At 45.8% G+C, this 17944-nt stretch overlaps 1 protein-coding gene across 4 annotated transcripts in view; it reads left to right on the top strand.

Moving 5' to 3' along the window:
- Nucleotides 1–17944, top strand: part of hipk2 (homeodomain interacting protein kinase 2) — a 78651-nt gene that overhangs the window by 20001 nt on the left and 40706 nt on the right. The gene's annotated exons all lie outside the window — the stretch shown is intronic.

The raw sequence follows: 17944 nt of genomic DNA, 5'->3' as shown, positions 1-17944 counted from the left end.
GCGTTTTATGTAACATGGCAGATGCAAAGAGGATCTGGTACAAAGCAAAAGGAGACATGTCCCTCTGTTTGTTCCTGCACGTTTTGTTTGGATGATCATTGTGCTTTCTGCATCTTGTTTGATTTATCCCAGCTTTAATAGGAATGTTTTCCTAGTCGAGCTGATTATTTGGCCAAACACCCAGATCTGCTGCCAGCCTTATGAGCTGCTGCTGAAGTTCTCTCTCTTCGCTCCGATTCTGGCTTTCCTGTTAGCTTGTTTACCCTCATAGTTAACCCCCCTTTTCAGTGTGGGATAGAACAGTAAAACTCGAAATGCTTGCTGAGTAGCCAGCTGCTTATTGTGTTTCGTGTGATAAAACAAGCATGTTGTAGTGTTACTTTGAAGATTATCAAAGGCCTCTTTAGTCCCTCCAAAACTTGGTGAAACTCTGGTAAAGACGCGACAGACCGCAGCAAATATTTGAAGTGATGACATTTTTTAGTGTCATTGAAAGGTTCAGTGAAAGAAAGTGGTTTTTTTTTCCTGTTTTGCAACAGTGTTTTTTTTTTAATATCTCAGAGAAACTCCCTCATTGAAGGAGGGCACCAATCACGTGAGGTGGCAGCGTGCCCACAGGCTTCTAGTCACCCCTCGGCTCCCCAGGCCCCTGGACCCTCAGCCCCCCATCACCATAGCTGGCTCCCATTTCCCCCGGGGATAGAGATGAGGGGTCAGCCTGAGTTCTCCTGTAATATGTGCCTGTAATCCACACCAGCGGGCCCTGCATTAGAACCAGATGAGTCTCTGGAAGGCCTTTCTTTCTTCTCCCAGTACTTCTTAAACAGTCTTTTTCGCCCATAGCAAACAGTGTTTAGGTTTCAGCGGAGGCAGCGTTGGGGGGGAACTGTGCGAGGAATCAAACAGTGTCCATGTCCGTACAGAGAGAAGCTTTGTTTGGGGCTCAGGCTCTGGTGCCGGGGCCAGGGGCTGAGGGAAGAACAGGTGTGTGTGAGCCGTGGTACCACACGCATAAACACACACATGTACCCGTAGACACATGCCAGGTGGTGGCTCTGCAACTGCGCATAATGTAGATTCTGTGTAGAGAAGTTTGTGGCCTCCACTCAGTGGATTCAGAGTTTGGTTTTATTATCTTTACAGTTGATCATTGGCTTTTTAAATGTGCTACAGTGAGGATTATTGTTTCCTGTTAAAACAGGAATGTGACAAGGCTTACAGTATAGAGGACTTGTGCTCGGTAATTGGATTCAAACTGCTGCATTCAGAAGATAAAAAAAAACCCCTCAGATCCTGACCTTTCATCACATCTGACAGGTGTATTATTTTATCTGAGCTATAGTGTTTATTGAACTGTGTTACCGTCTCCTAAACCTACAATATATTAAGATCCCTGTAAGGGAATTGGATTGTATGTGCTGTCAACAGGGCAGTGCTGTTATATCAGTTTAAGTAGCTCATCCTGAAGTAAACACCGCTAGTAGCCTGTTGTTGTTGCTCCTGGGCTGTAGGTCAACAAGCAGGGCCATAAAATGTTCCTGTTTGTTTTTTCGGGGAGTGACGAGTGGAGGAGAGCGAAGAGATCATCCCTTCATTTCCTCTTGGCAGCGGAGGAGGGGAAAGAAAGGCTGACATTGACCAGAAAATTACCCACCAGCCACCAAAAACCCCAAACCAGGGACTTGGTGACCCTGGTTTGAGGCATTGGGAGTGGTATGTGTGTGTGACAGCGCTGTCTGTACTGCATAATGTCATCCGTGTACAATATGTCAACAGCAAGAGTGTGTTTGCTTTCTCATTGTGAGGAATGAGGCAAGTCTTACAATTCAATTCAAAGAATGAGCTCATGGGAGATGAGCACTACGGGTGTCTCGGCATCACATGCCGTTTGGGCAGCAAACAAACTTGGGCTGCGGGTGGAGTTCATGGTGAGTTCAAAAGCTTAGAGGAGAACATCAAACCATCTTTGATGATTTCAGATGAGAAGATTGCAGGATAGTTTCTGTTTCTGTTGTGCAGACGGTACCTTTACTGGGTAGAGATTACATACAGGTGGGATTTGCCAGCTCCAACCTGCCGGCTCTGTGTTACTCTATATCCTCCACAATAGCGAAAACATCCCCCCGACGTCTTCTTTGATTCTTGTTAAATAAAATATTTTGTGTCTTCGTGCACTTAAGTTTTCCTCTTTTTTTGGTTGATGAGGTGAGATGACATGAGGAGGAATCGTGAGAGCAACGTTCTTCTTCTTTCTTCTTTTTTTTTCTCAATTTTTTCATCTAGATGAGAGTCATTTTAAGGCCATTTGCAGACATTATACACACAAAGCCATAATCACTCGCTTTTGCTTACATCCATTTGGTGGGAATTTCATATCCCTCACACATGGCTGTTTGCAATTTGGATGCCATAGATAGCGTCACATGTGCTGTAAGAGCCTTGCAAATGACTTATGGATTTTCCACAAGGTTGACTCATGCAAATAAAACACCAGCGTTCAAGGTAAACAAGTGATGTTGTATTTGCAAGAACAGCTCTTGGGGTGCTTAGAGTTTCAACTTTGTTCGCTTCAGTGCTTAGCGAATACAGGCTCATGTAGCTGAGCTCATCTGTCCTTGTCAAAGAGGCCTGTCTGTAGCACTCTTACACTCGGTGCCACTGTACTTGAATAGAGTCTCCCCACTGTTATTTAAATATATTATTACCTTAAGCTCTGTGTGTACTGCTACAGCGTCTTTCTGTCCTGTTCTTAATTATTGTGTGGCGTTTACGTCCTCATTACATCAACATGTGACCTAACCCTGGTCCTACTTTCTTTATCCTCCTCTCCTTTCCTGTTACCCTTCTCCCCTCTTGCCTAAAGCTAATGATGTAACAGGTAAGCCGGCTAGTCAAGCCTACCCTGTGCCAGATAAAGGGATTATTGTCTTGTCCCAGTTGGGCATGTTGGTGCTATTTATCTCATCGGGTAAAGGCCATGAGATGGGTGGAATGCAGCAAGACATTATTTAAGTTTATGTTAAGTTTCCCGAGGCAGTGCAGCTGGCAGGAGCCGGCCTTGTGGTGGCTGCTGGTAGAGGGAGGGAGGTGTAATGTGCAGACAGTGGCAGGGATGTTAGGAGAACACACTCTTTCACCTTACGTGACTGTCTGCCGGACTGTCCAAAGGGCTCGTCATTTAGGTAATGGGATTCTGATGTCTCCAAAGGACTGCAGTGGAGGTCTGCACGGAGCTGAGTCTAATGTCTGACTCTCAGACACAACAGAGTTTGACAAAATTTGAAACCTGAACCCAAACTCATATTAAATTTTATAAAACTCCTCATCACAGAACGGCTAACACCTGTGTGAAAAAAGGAGGCCATCACAGGTTTAAGCATCAGCGCAACTGTTTATTATCTCTGAGTCTGAACACGGTGTAGAAACAGAGTAGACTTGGGTGTGCAAAAGCTCCACTGTTTAACTGTTAGTCAAAGAAAAAGCCTGCTTCCATGGCGTTAATGTTCCCATAACAGAGGACATTTACCCTCAGTAATGGACTTGCTGCTTGGTTAGAAAGCGGTGGCACTCGTGTGCAGTGTCAAATACACGACATTCCTGGAATTTAAACCCATAGTGCGTAGAAAGATGTTTCGGCACGTTGTTTGAAACTTGAAATGATCATTTTATAGACATTTGTCATCTTACTTCGTGAAGTGAAGCCAAGCTTTGGGCCATTTCTTTCACTCCGCCATGACTCCTGCGTGTTTACAGTTTCCAGCAGCGTATAGATACATGAGTTTGATGTCATTGTTTTGCATGCCAGCGTTGATGAAAGGAATTGATAAGCTTAGAGGCATACAATTCCGATTTCAATTTGGAACCGGTCTCAACTGCATCGCTAACGCCTTAGTATACACCTAAGGGATCAGTATACATCAATGACAGTCTGAAACCCTCTCCCAACACATATTCCTAATGTCAGGATTCGGGGGGAAACTTAAGCAAACCGACAAACCCACTTCATGCAACAACAGGCCAAGGTGGAGGTGAGAAATTATGCAGAGCTTAAACTTCTCTCCCGAGCTCTCTTTTCATTCTTACTTTTTTGTGTGTGTGTGTGTGAATGAGTGCAACACCACGAGTGGCTTCCCGGAGAGACCGCCTAAAAAGTGCGCACCATTATCCCCAATATTTAAATAATTCATTATTGCGTCAGCCCCTCTCTTTTCACCCCACCTTTGAGTGTGGCCATTCAGAAACAGCTGTAAACAGTTTTCACCTTAATTTCCATAGTTCTCTTTTCTCTTTCCGTGCGCATACAGAGAGGCTCTCTCGCAGCGGCAGTTTTACAGAGGCTTGCCTAATTGCCACGAGACAGAGAGAAAGAGAAAAGGACAGAGCCATTTCCTCTAGTAATTAAACATCTTTATATTAACAAGTCAGACGCCTGAAGCTGTATATTGCACACATGTCAGCACCTGCCAGCTCGTACCTGCACACATCACAGACTTTATGCTTCACACATGCATGAGAGGCCTGTATGGTGCATACGATACATCAGTAGTGCCTGAGGAATTAGCCTATTAGACATTGTGGGTGAAGGGAAAATGAGTCAACAGTGTGTTAGAGGGAGGAAAGAGCTTGTTGGTGTCACCAGTGATCTGAAGTGGCCAGTGTCTGTGTAATCTCAGTGCTTATCACTTTGAAGAAAAAGGCCTCTGGCAGAAGAGATCTTAATGCATCCAGATGGAAACTTCACAAAAAGCTCACATTATGGAGCTCTCTGCATTTTCTAATTTTAGAGCCGGTATCTTTTTATTCATGTTGGCAGTAAAGATGGGGCGCAGCTGATGCTACAGTGGGATCTCTGACACCACCGGGCTTATGTCGAAGCCTGAATGAAATATGTATCTGTCTCCATCAGGGGTGATGCAGTCGCTGCTCGGGCTGAGGCGGCTGAGTGTAAGACGAGCCCCTGCCCCACCTGTCTATCTGTCTCTCTATCTGTTGTTGGCGTTGCACAACCAGACAGACAGGGCAGGCGTTCCAGCACATTTACTCTGCCTCCGTGCGAAACATCAAGGGGTGTTTTAATGAATGAGGTTGCTATTAGTTACTGTTCTGTGAAGCGTGTGTTAAAGTGTGCATGTGTGTGTGTGCCAGGAAGGGAGAGAAAGGTAGGTAAACGCCAGGATCGGGTTGCCACGGAGGAAAGATGGATTAGAAGAGGACGGAGAGGCAGATTCGCGCGATGGCAGCAGGCGCTGTTAATAGTGCAGGTGTTGTTTGTGTGAAGATCCTCGAGAAAGTGTCTTGAACGGGAAGGAGAATGGGGGAGAAGAGGGTAGAGGGACGGAGGCGGGTGTGTGTGTAGGTCGTTGTTTTGCATTCCTCACCAGCACCTGGAACAGCGCTCTTTTCCCCCCAAGCAGTGGCAGATTATTACTAATGCAGATGAGCTTTCATTAGGTTCAGCCTGACTGGGTGGCTGCTGTGGCACGTTGTGACTTTTTTTTTGCTGACTTTTTATTTAGCTTCATATTTCCTCACTTGTGACCACTCAGGGCCCGAGCCATATCCTGTTGTTGTTGACAGTAGACGTTGAAAATCATCAGCCATTATCAGGAAGCAGCACATAAAAGAGAGACCCCTAAAATGATAATTACTGCTCCCTGTATTCACTACTGTGCTTTTTATGACAGTCATAATACCTTAGTATGCATGACAGAATCCTAATAACCTGTTTCTCATTTATAATTTGCCTCTGGGCAGCTCTTCCATGTGTCTCCACAGAGCAGCCGGCAAGCAGGAGACATGTAGCAGCTAAGCTAATTAACTACCGGTAGTCAAGCATATGCATCGGAACATATACAGTAGTCAAGCGCTCACAGTCATTTTGGCAAATAATGAATGAGAATTATTTAACTCTTAAGGAAAAAGTGAACTTGGCCACCTAGCTGACGGATATGCCTATCAATACCCTCTGACAGGCTGCCCCGGGTGTGTGTGTGTGGCGCATGTGTGTGTTTGCGCACCCCTGCTAGTGTGGGACTGTGTGTTCCTATGATAAGACAGAGCTTTCTGAGTTTCACCACATCGTTTCATCCTGGCTACTTGTCTTTGTTCTCCCTCGCAGTTCAATTTCCATACATTTCCCAGGATATTAAGCTGACGGAAATTAAGCTGCCTTGATAAAACGCAGCGAGCCGCCCACTTAAGCTCACTGAGGCTGCAATCTGTCTGCTCTATATTGATTGGCTTATTTGAAACATAGGATTTTTTTTTCTCCTCTCACCTAAGCTTTTGGGGTGGTTAGTAAATGTTGGCAGCACACAAGTAGGAGCTTGTCCAACCTTACAGGTGTTTGTAGAGTTGCTGCACACAACACCGCGGGCTAACGGAGGAAAATCGTAAAGTGGAAGGTCATTAAAATGTCCAGGCTCGACTGTAGGGTTACGACCACGGAACAATGGAATTTTCTTCTCACTTAAAGTCTGAAAATCATTAACTGGACAGGTGAAATTTCTCTCAGCGGTAGTCGTATATTAATTTTCCTGCTTGCCACAGATTTGTCTTTCTTTTCTGGAGTCAAGCGCCGGTGGGTTGGCAGGGTGATGGCTGCCATCAGCGGCTGACTGGCACAGGTGCCCCCGGGTCTAAATAAATCATGAGGCCTCCTGCCGATCCCCCCCCCCTTCCACCATTCCTGTATGCCCGCCATCCCTCCGCAGGGAGCTCCAGAAAGGGGGTAGCCCCCACCGCCGCGGTGCCTCGGCTCCTTCCCGCCCTCCTTCCCTTTCTCTTCTTTCCCACCTCCCCTCACCTTCCCTTCACCCCCCTCACCTCTTCCATCCACTTGCATGAATATTTAAAAGCTAGCACCAGGATGGAAAATATGCAGCAAGGGCAATGAAGACTTGCTAAAGAAAAAAAAATGTTCATTTTGGGTCCCTGGTTTTCCTCGTTTTTTTTAAAAACGGGTCATGGGAGTATTGCTGAATTTGAGAATGGTCTTATTACAGAGAGAGAGTTATGAAGACAAAAAAACAGAGACTGTCAACAACAGTCAGAGAAAGAGACAGGCAGAGGGCAGGGAGACACTGAGAGAGACTGATCCAAGCTATAGCTGTCCAGCTGGGGAGAGGATTGGGGGGGATTGGGGAGGCCCGGCAGGGACCTGCAGTTGGCTCCATGCTGGCTGTGTGTGTATGTGCACGAGTGTGTGTGTCTGTTCGGACTGACTGCCACTTTGACAGAGAATGCCTGGTGTGCAGAGGCCCATGCAGGCTCCCATGAAGTTTTCAACAGAACAAAACAGATGCATTTGTTTTCTCAATTGGAGGAATTTGCTAATGTGCATATACGAGGGTAAATAGTTTGGCTAATTTGCGGCAGGCAAGTGGGCAGAGCTCTCCGTCGCTCAGCCAGCCAGCTGGGGCCCCTGTATAGAGAGAAAAAGAGGCTTTGATGACCCCCCCCCCTCTCTCTTTTCACATCTCTCTGTCTCTCTCTTTTCATTTAGTATCATCCCTGGCTCAACACAATAACTTGATTTTCCTCTAACTGCCATTTTAACGATTTTATCCGCTTGCTTTTATGTCCCGCCTCTCCCGCCTCTCCCTCCCCTTTTTCTTTTTTTTTTCTAAACGTGTTCATCGTGTTTGATAGAAGATGTTCGACAGCCCAGTTAAACATAGCTCATATTCATGGTGACAGTTGTCGCTCTATAAAAATGTTGCTATTTTTCATTGCAGATGGCAGAATTAAATGGGGCTCTGTTCTTACCACACAGGCTATTTTCAGCAGCGCTCATAAAGTCATAAAGCGACATCGCCATGTGACTTTTAGATTCCAATTATTAACGCCTCGCTTTGTTCACATTCATAGTAGTCAATTTCAGATAGGATCAGGGGTGTTTTGCAAAGACATTTCGCTTTAGTTAAGAGGGAATTTTTATATCCATGAAAAGAAAAAGGTATGAAATGAAACTGAGGCAACAACACAACAGTATCTCAGGTTTAAAGACACGCAGCACAGTCCTGATTTAGAGGAAGTTTATGAACTGAACGGGTCAACAAAAGGGTGAAAGGGTAAGGGAAGTTTATGACATGACATTTATCAACACAAAGGATCAGATGTAGCTTTCTGTTACCATTGCACAGTAGTCTGAATCTTTCATAGCAATCTTGTTCCTAAGAAAAGGCTGTTTCCACAGAGTGTACGTCAGCACCGTCATTCCTTTATTGACCTTGTGTCTCAGTGAACTCCTCACATATGGACGTCTCCGGGGTTTTTTCTTCTGAGGATGAGCTGGAGGAGCTTTTCATAGAAATTGCTTTTTTGGAATATAAAGGCCACTCAAGATTCTGTTCAAGCAGTATGCTAGTCATAAAACAGGTCTGAAGCAAATCCTATTTCACCCAAGCTTGATAAATAATTTAAAATGACTAATAGCGCCTTGTGACAGAGAATGTATCGCTATGGTGTATCAGATTGCGGCGGTTTGGGCCTGAGGCATAATTTGTTTGGAAAAATAATTACTCCTGTATTGGATCCTGGTTAAATATTAAAAGGGTTAGCATTAGGAATGGGGCGGCATCCAAGGGTGTTTGAGTCTTCTACTTCTGTGCAAACTCCTTGCTTTAGACACCAGTGCTGCAGACAGGCTGGAAAAAAACTGTTATAGTTTATTGCCATATTCAAACCGCTGCATTGCTAAATTTGACAAAAAAAAAGAGCAATGCAAACTAATGAACTTCTCCTGTGTGCTTTGCCAACGAGCTTTGAAGACTAATCCCAGTGTTTTATGAGCGAGGAGCGTCGGATTGTCTGTTGAGTTCAGCTGGTTATTGAGTGCACAAGCTGGGAGGCACCAAAGAGCATTAAGACGCTATATATCAGCCCACAGAGGAAACCAAAAGAACATGTTCCAGTCAGATTGTAGATAGCAGAAAATGCAGAAATGCTAGAATAAAAAAAGAAGAAGAAGAAAAAACAAAAGAACAATAGGCAAATCAGTCACTCTAAATGTGAACAGTAGCTGCTCAACCGTACCAGGCAATTTGGCGTGTGTGTGTGTGTGTGAGTGTGTGTGTGTGACTGGCTGATTAAACACAGAGGTTATGTCCTGTCCTGCTACACACAACCTGTTCAATGTTCACATCCTCAAACCACCGAATGGCCCCGCAGGATCGACTCATTTACAGCATATAGGAAGCGTTTTGTGCATATACACACACATATACAGTAAACTAGGGCTTTACTGGATAGTTTGAAGCTTCAAGCTTTATTCATAACATTGACATTCGAATTCCAAATCAACATTTGCAGCTTTTTTTTTGCATGTCTGTTGCAGGTAAAGATTAGGTTACATTAGTACTATTAGTATTATAGTATTTGTATAACTAGATTCCAGACTTGTGTGATCCAAATATTTCCAATAACTCCAGAGTGTTATAAAGTCTAGAAGTCAGACGTGATCATCTCCAATATTCCAAACATTGCTATCTCACAAATTATTCTGCTTTAATTTGCGGACATAGAACTTTCTGCTCCTGCTTGCTGCATACAAAGGGAGGCATGCACCTGTATTAACAGCGCGGTCTAGCAGCAATCTAACAGCACCATAAATTACTTTTATTCATTAAAGAAAGTTGATGAATAATAAAAAAGACTAACTCATTTAATGTGACGAATCACTTCATTCAAATGAAGGATTTTTCTCAAGGATAAGAAATATTTGTAAGGTGATAACATCTTAAAATATGACGACAGACATTCAAAGCTTCATTCAAAAACCTCAATAGCCTTACAGTAAACACATGCAATGCTGCACCGGGTTTGCTCCGGCCCGGCTATCGCTGCCCTGAGCGAACACGCCATTTCTGTTAGTGTTATCAGCATGAAACGGGCATAACTCACATTGCCCCTTTAAACACAGCAGGGACGTCAGGGGAGGCAGCAACACCGCACCGCACAGTCTTTCATTACAGCCAGAATCTATATATCATCAAACAGATGGCTTCTCTTTAAACAAGGACAGTGCCGTTGTCTAAAGGTGAAGAAGTCTTTGCACATCAGCCAACTTAAAGCTTCAACCGACAGGACGAAACTGAGGCAGGGTCTGGAAAGATGAGATCTTGCTGCACCTTATTAAAAGCTCTCACTATAACTGCAGGTCTCATCTTTCCATCTCCTGCCACAGTGTTGTACCCCACGAAAGGGAATTACATGCATTTCCCCCCCTCTGTGGTTCTATTTATGCTGCCATTTACATATACACACTGGCTTCAAGCAGACTCTTCTTTGCCATCAATGTACGTACCATCCTTGAGTTTCACAGGTCATTCACCAGCACTTCACTTCTCACATTAATCAACAGCAACAAATGCTGACATTAAAGTGCATACAGAATGTTTCCTGTACTGTATGTATTCCACTGAAGGCTTGAACACCTCAAGCAAAAATCAAGGCTCAGTACACTCAGTAGACATATTACACAAATCCATTAACACGCAACCCTGGATTTTTCACAGGCTGCTTTCAGCACGCAAATAAACAACAGCATAATGCTGTCATTTAAGCAGGAGACGCATTTAACATCAATGACTTAAATAAAACGTCCTTGTGTCTTTTTAAAAAGTGCACACAAATCTTTTCTGCCTGTTTTCTGCACTGTGTGTATTTGTTGAAATGAATGAAGAACATTAACGTGCATCATTTCACATGAGTTCAAAAAAGGAGTCTCTCTGTTGCGGCCGTCGCCATAGCAACCAAGGCTCTTGTTCCAAAATTGGTCCGTGTGCCTCTGAAGGTGCAACACCTGAATTAGACCGGGGCTGTTTTGATCTGCCTGCCTGCCCCAACCAACAGCTGTGTACTTTAGGGACAGGGAGGGCCCTTGAGCCACACTCTCATCTCGCTGCTATTGTTTGCCCAGGTGGGCCAGGACGCCCCATCTTTCTCCCTCCCCCCACTCACTCACTCACTCTCTCCGCTCTGCCCAGCTCTCCTTCTCCTCCCTTTCACTATCTCATTCCCTCTCGCTCTCTCGCTCTCGATCTCTTCCTCTTTCTCCCTCGCTTCTCTCCGTCTTTGTTCCACAGGGACCTGTGGTCCAACTGAAGCTCTCGGTTACACAAAGAAACCAAATTGGCTTTCATCTGCAGCCTGTTACCAGCTGTGTGCATTGTGCGTCTGTGCTCCCTCTCAGCGCAGAAAAAAAAAGTATAGATTTTACTCATGACAATGTTATTATTATTGGCTTTGAGTCATGGCTCACCTTGCAGAAACACTTTCTTCTCTTGCAGCTCCGCAGTAAATTTTTTAATTTCTTAAAAAAGTCTTTGGCATGACTTTGCTGCTACTGAATGTGCTCGCATCTTTTCCAGTTTTGAAGCAGGTTTTAAATGCAAAAATAAGGTGATGCCGAGAAGCTCATTCTCTGCTTCCATCCTGGGTCAATATGTGTGCCAAGCTCTTGACAAGTAGGTGCTGGAGGAGCACAGAAACCCCAAAGGTCCACACCAACCCTGTTGCTCACAGTGTCACCATGGTGACAATGAGGCTTCAAGTCAGACACAAAGATGTGGTTTTTGAGGTGTGTTCCCCATTCTCACTGAGTGTGTGTCTGAGAGAGGGAGGAAGAGGGAGAGATGGCCCATTTAGCATACCCAGACTTTCTGGCCTCGTACTCAGCACTGCTCAGGGCACCGAGAAGAACAGCTGAGAAAACAGCAGGGAACTTTCATTAGTGATCCCTGCCCCTTCTCCCCTTTTCCCCTCTTTGCTTCTTTTTTAACATCTTCTGTCATCTTAACCTCCCACCCTCCCTTCTCCCCGATGTCCTCCTGTCTCTCTCCATCCCTCCCTCCCTCCCTCCCTCCCTCCCTCCCTCCATTTCCTTTATCCTGACCTCTGTCCCTCACGCAAATCTGCCTGGCATTTCAATCATCACATCCAGAGGACATATAGGATCACAAAGCGTCATCCTTCTCAGCTGGCCATAAGGGCTCAGAGCTCAGATGTATAGGTGCCAGTGTTGTATTTCTTCTTACGGTTGTTCGGCGTGTGAGCAGGAGCTTTGCATTTTTCACATCCTCAGCTAGTGAGGTGAAAATAAAGAAATGTCGAGCTGATATCTTTTCATCTACGCGTACTGAATATGTGCATGTTGAGGTGAGGTGCATGATGAGGCACAGAGGAGTTGTGGTAAAAGTGTAAATATGGGTACTGTTCCTTCCTTTAAGCACAGTAAACAGGTGGTTAGAGGAAAAGGAGGTCAGGTACTTTATTGTGCCTTCCTCAGTGCGGGTGTGTGTGCGCTAACAGGTGTCCCGCAGTCGAATATCTGTACCCACAAGCATCACAGACACCCTTGCTGTGCCTGAGTTAACTCTTCTGCTCTCAGATCAGTCAAAGGCAGACGTTACCGCAGGAGGAAAGAGTTTAACAAACTCCTTGAACTCGTGTGCACGTCTGTGTGCTCAGGTCTCTCTTCTCTTTGAATCGTCAGTGCACACTGCAGCTCGAATCAATCATAACTACAGCACCTGTTCTGCAGAAATGCCAGCGTCAGTTAAAAAGGCGCCCTGTGTGTGTGTTTGTTTGTTTGTTTGTCCGTCTGTCTGTTTTGTTTGCCATTTCTTCGTGGGAGTAGGGGGTGGGGGGGAGAAGGGGATGACTAAGTGCAGTGAATCATAAACGAGTCGAGGAGAGAGTTGGTGCATTGGAGAGGCTCAGTGTGATAGCACCAGCTACCTGTCACATTTCTGTCTCCTCTTTGTTTTTCAGCCTTAAATAAAGCCTCTCTTTCTCAAGTTCCGCAGAGTCTTGATTTATGAAAAGGAGCCATTTCGTTTGTGGGGCTAATTGCACAAAGCTGGCTGCTGAAGCATCTGAGGACAAGTCATAACAGCCCTGTTAGATATACTGCAGACAGCTGACACAGGGCAGACCCTGAACCAGAGCAAATCATCGGTCACGAATGCTGAGCCTGCTTACAACAGATGATGACCCTCAGTTTGCTCTCACCACATGATCCCTGTGTTTGAAAAGTTTATTTTGCAGTAACTTTGTGCTGTAGCAGAACTATACAGACGAATATATAAAGATTTATAGATAAATTCTGCCTGAAACACAATACAGCAACTGTGCTCTCTGAAACACCCTCCAAGTAAGTACAGCAGCATGCTCCGACACACCTCCCGCCTCCTTTCCCGTTGTTAAGCCGGGAGTGAGGAGCGCTATTTGCATTACAAGGTTCCTGTGGAGCAGAATAAAACACAGACAGAGCTGTGAGCAAAACGAACACTCTCAGGGTGGCCCTGCGCTAATTGCAACTGGGGTGCATTTACTGATTATAGTTAAGTGGTCCAAAATGGTCCCCTGCTCTCTGTTACATTGACCCGCTCCCTCCCCTGGTGGATGTGGTCAATAGCGGGCCTGTTGAGATGCCTTTCCACTGAGGCAAGAAAACAGGGTCCAATCATGCCTGTCTCCTCGCCTCGTCTCGAAGCGCGCAGGAAAGGACGGTCAGAGGGAGGGAGCGCTGATTTTCAAATTTATAACAAGGTGAACAATGGAGCGGGGACAGCAGGCTGCTATTTTGTCCTAATTGACAAGCCTCGTGAAATAAATGTTGAATTAAGAATACATATAGCAAATTGTGTCCCGCAGAGGCTTAACAATGACTGAAAAAAGATTCAACCCATTTTTGTTCTTGAGACTACATACATTTTTTTGTGCATGTGCAGCTCATGACTATTCATGTTGCCTGCAAAAACATGCAAGTGTGGTCAAATGGAAATTAATGGAATGCAAAGTGGAATGTAAATGTAGTTGCAGGGGAGGGGAGGCGGCGGCAGGGTAGGAATTAAATCCTCGGTAAAGATCTTGGAAGGTTGCATGCATAGACGGGACCAGGTCAGTTGTTTTGTATTCCCTCTCTTCCCTGTTGCCTTCGCCGTAACAGGAGGCCCCGCAGTGGGAGAGCAGGCCGGGGGTGATATAACAGCCACTGGATCACACAGGCTTTGATCTCCCCACTGGGTTCCAGAGTGTCTATGGGATAGACTTTAGGCCTACTGATGAGGAGGTGGAGATCTCACACCCCCTCTAGTGCCGGCTCGCTTGCAGGTCTCTCTCTTTTTTTTTTCACCACACAGAGCATACTGTATCTTCAGCCTGGGTGATATTTTATTTCTTAGTAGCACTGGTGGATTTGTTTGCAATTTACTTCATCCACATAAATGTAGAGTAATCCAAAAGTTCACTCAGTCTGCTTTTCTTGATTCTTCGTCTTGATAGCTTTCCCGAGCACAAAGAGAAACTGGTTAAGCTAAATAGGCCATCTCTTTCTCCGTCTCTCTTAAGGAGTTATTTCCCTCTAAATGTTTTTCTCAGAGGGGGTTTGAGTCTCACAGCAGGTCTGGTGTTTTACATAACCCCGACACAGTGATGTAATTCCTTCTCCCCCTGAATGCTGGTGTCAGAAACATAGGGCTGTGTCCCTCTAGCCGTTCAGACTGCCCTCGTGTCATAATCTCTCTCATGCCTGGCCTGATCCCCGTCCAATTTATGTAATTAACTGATGTCACTGCTCTGGATTGCTTGCAAACACAGTATCACTGCAGCCCTGATTTCCCTAAAAGTAACAAATCCTTGTGGACCTGTGGTCTATTAAGGCTGTTATTCACATAGCTTACAGTTATATGAGGGGGGATATTAAAAGGCAGAAAATAACAAGCCCCATTACATAAACATGGAGACGTAATTGGGGTAGAAAAAAGTTTCTTTTATTATAAGAACTAGCGAAATTACTACATGCCAATTAGAGGGTGTGTGTTTTATGAGTTTGGCTTGCTGACGTAGAGGGATTTGTGTGTGCGTGTGAGTGCATGCGTGTGTGGAGTGAGAAAGAGGTTAGCATTGTGTGACTAATACAACACACAACCTGTGCTTTTAGAGTGCAAATACTAACAAGAGCACATAACAGCCAGGCTCTGCTTTGCAAAAAAAAAAAACTCCTATGATCGCTGGGTGGGACTCCTTTTGTTTGTGTACATGGCTGGCTGTTTGCACTCCTGTATGCACATCTGTGTGTACAAGCACAAACAAACATCCAACTGTGCTGGATGATTAGATTTCCAGGGCACGGTCAGTGGCTCGTGTGAGCTCTTGCATCCATACAGTGTGAGGGAACGGCAGACGTTCTGACAGGCAAGCAGATCTGACCCACAAACAGTCAGACAGACATATAGACAGATAGCTAAAGCCTGATAGACCAGCAGGAGGACAGAGACAGGCTGGCAATCTAGCGCATCGGTAAGAAATAGACAAACAGACCTACAGACAGATAGAGAGCAGGGTCTGGCTGCAGGGAGAGACAGGCCCTTTGAATGAACATTTAGGTTAGACAGACTGGGTGAATGTGTCAGACTTTGCGGCCGCCCTCAGACACAGATCAAACATAGAACCAGCCAACCAGGACACATCACATCGCTCAAGGCCCAGTGTCGGCCCTCGCGACTGGGGCAGGGACTCTGCCTCCCTCCCCTGGAGGGAAGGAGATCCAAGGACGTCTCCTGAAGTTTCCATGGTTGCATATCTCAGCAAGATCCAGCCTTGTTTGTTTCGCCTGCAACATGCTCCGCTGCACCGACCCACATTAATGAAACGCTCGCAGACTTAACCCTTGGGTGGCCAGCTAGACGGCCAAACTAGCACACATTTGCACGGCACAGACGTGCCATTTGTTCTGTGTTCTCATTTCGTCGCTGACATTTAGGCTAACATGTGATGGGAAATGAGCTCGGTTTGTGTTTTCCTGTGTCCCATGCACCATGCCTGATGATAATGAGAGGGAAAAAGGCCAGAGGAGAGGGGTGGGGTCAATATGCTAATAGTGGGTGTACATTTTGATGCCTCACTAGCAGCATGGAGTGGTTTGGAGAGACGGGCTATCATTCTCCACCTCCTTTCCCCTCATTATCCCCCCGCGTCTCTCTCCATCTCTGTCCTCCCCCATCCCCTGCTTTCTGCTCTCATCTCTCTCCATGCCCTTCACCATCTTCTCTCCTCCATTCCTCGCCCCCCTCCTGCTCCATCTCCCTCCTGGTACTCCTCCCCTCCTTCCCTCCACCTCCCCCCCAAACGCCTCTCTCCCAGAATATGAGATACATTTGTTTTCCTCCGCCAGGCTACGAGAGTGGGACGCGTGGCGTGCAAAGTGCTGATGTGTTGGTTTCTGGGTAATTATAACATCCCTCGGTCTCCAAGAAAACTCTAAACTAATGTTTAATTTGCCTCTCCGCTCAAAGGAAGCCCTCCTTTGTTATTGCCGTGGCAATTAGCTGGAGCCAAGGCCCAGGCATTTCCTGTGATTGTTGTGATTTGCATAGAGAGCGAATCAGAGAGAGTATCAAGACCCTATACCCCTCTTCTCTCGCTGCCATTACAGCCACCCACTCCTCCTTTCCTACCTCTTCCACTTCCTCCCCTCCCTCTATCCCCCCGCGCTACACTGAATCTCCATCAGTGGCCTAGCAACCGAAACTTCAACCCCTGTGTCTGATACCTCTGTACGCTGTAGCTGATTGACAGGGGAGGAATTGACTAACTGGAGGGCACAACATAGTGATTTGTTTTTTTCAAGTGTCAGGGTCATGTGTGTCTTTCCTGCGCCATCCCTAATGGTCATCCTCTAGTTTCTCATTAACTGCCTGTCTGTAACCTAGCTGGTGGCATTCCACTGAGGATAGTGTTAATAGATGCTGTTAATTGAAGGTATAAACATACCGCGCGTAGATAAAGATGTCATGCCGGCTACGTGCATACCGGACACACACATGCACGCAGTGTTTTGAATGTGGCGCAGCAGCATGGAGGCCCATGTGTAGTTAATGAGATTATCAGTCAAAAAGTAAACAGCTAGATGTTGGTGAACGTGCTGTTTTTCTTGGTCCTGAGGGGGAAACCATTAACTAGCGTTGCAGCATCGCGGCGGCTATTGTGTTCTCTGCTCTGGCCAGATAAGAAATAGATTCCCACTGACTGTTTAATCTCAGGGTGAATGCGGCTGCCATGCTTTATGACAGCATTGTCACTGTTGGCATGCATTATTTTATTAGCAGTCGTGTCGTATTTGTTCTCACTGAGTACCTTTTGGATTTCTGCATTTAAATGTGTCGAACCTAACCTTAATGAACTCCACCTTAGCAGCTTTGCTAAGCTTTAGTTTCATTAGAATACCTGAATGAATTTGCATCGCCTTATCAGCGCCTGCCTCTGCGTCTACGCTTACTATAATAGTACTGCAGTGCGATATGATATCCACATTTGCTCTGCTGCTTCTTTCTTACGCTCTCATCAGATTATTAGAACTGGTATTTTCCCATTTGTGGGTTTTAGTGCTGAGAGCTGTGGCTTCAGGGAGCCTGTTTAGTGGAGAGAGAGAGAGAGAGAGAGATAGAAAGCAAATGAGAGAAAGAGGGGCACGCAGCGAGCTAATGGCGAGATAGAGGGTAAGCTGTAGGGGCTGTTAAACCTGAGGAGTGGCTAATCCAGGAGACGGCACTCTGTGCGCATCTGCTCCGGACTGGTGTGGCATGGTCGGCGAGTGGCACATCCAGGGCCCCAGCAGTCAGACATAGCCTCCTGATCTATATTTCAAAGCCGAGAGTAGAGAGGAATTCAGTAATGAGCTCCCATCTTCCTTTTGGTAGAGGAAGACTCTCTTTGTGGAACTAATTGAAAGTGGCATGTGGAGCGCCGGGGAGCTCTTTGGGGGCTGTGCCGCGTTTCAAGGGATGTGGAGAGATAAGCCCTGCACGCCGCCATGGCTTTTGTGTCACAGGTCTGAAATAAACAGGGAGAGTGATGCACTTTACGGCTGCAATTGTGGGTGGCGTTGTGTTTTTTTTCCTGTGTGTGTGTGATTGTGAGCGTTTTTGTCTACAACAAC

Source organism: Epinephelus moara, chromosome 20 (genome assembly GCF_006386435.1).
Source record: "Epinephelus moara isolate mb chromosome 20, YSFRI_EMoa_1.0, whole genome shotgun sequence".
Taxonomy (NCBI): Eukaryota; Metazoa; Chordata; class Actinopteri; order Perciformes; family Serranidae; genus Epinephelus; species Epinephelus moara.
The sequence above is the reverse complement of the archived record's forward strand: the minus strand, read 5'-3'. Positions and strand labels throughout refer to the sequence as shown.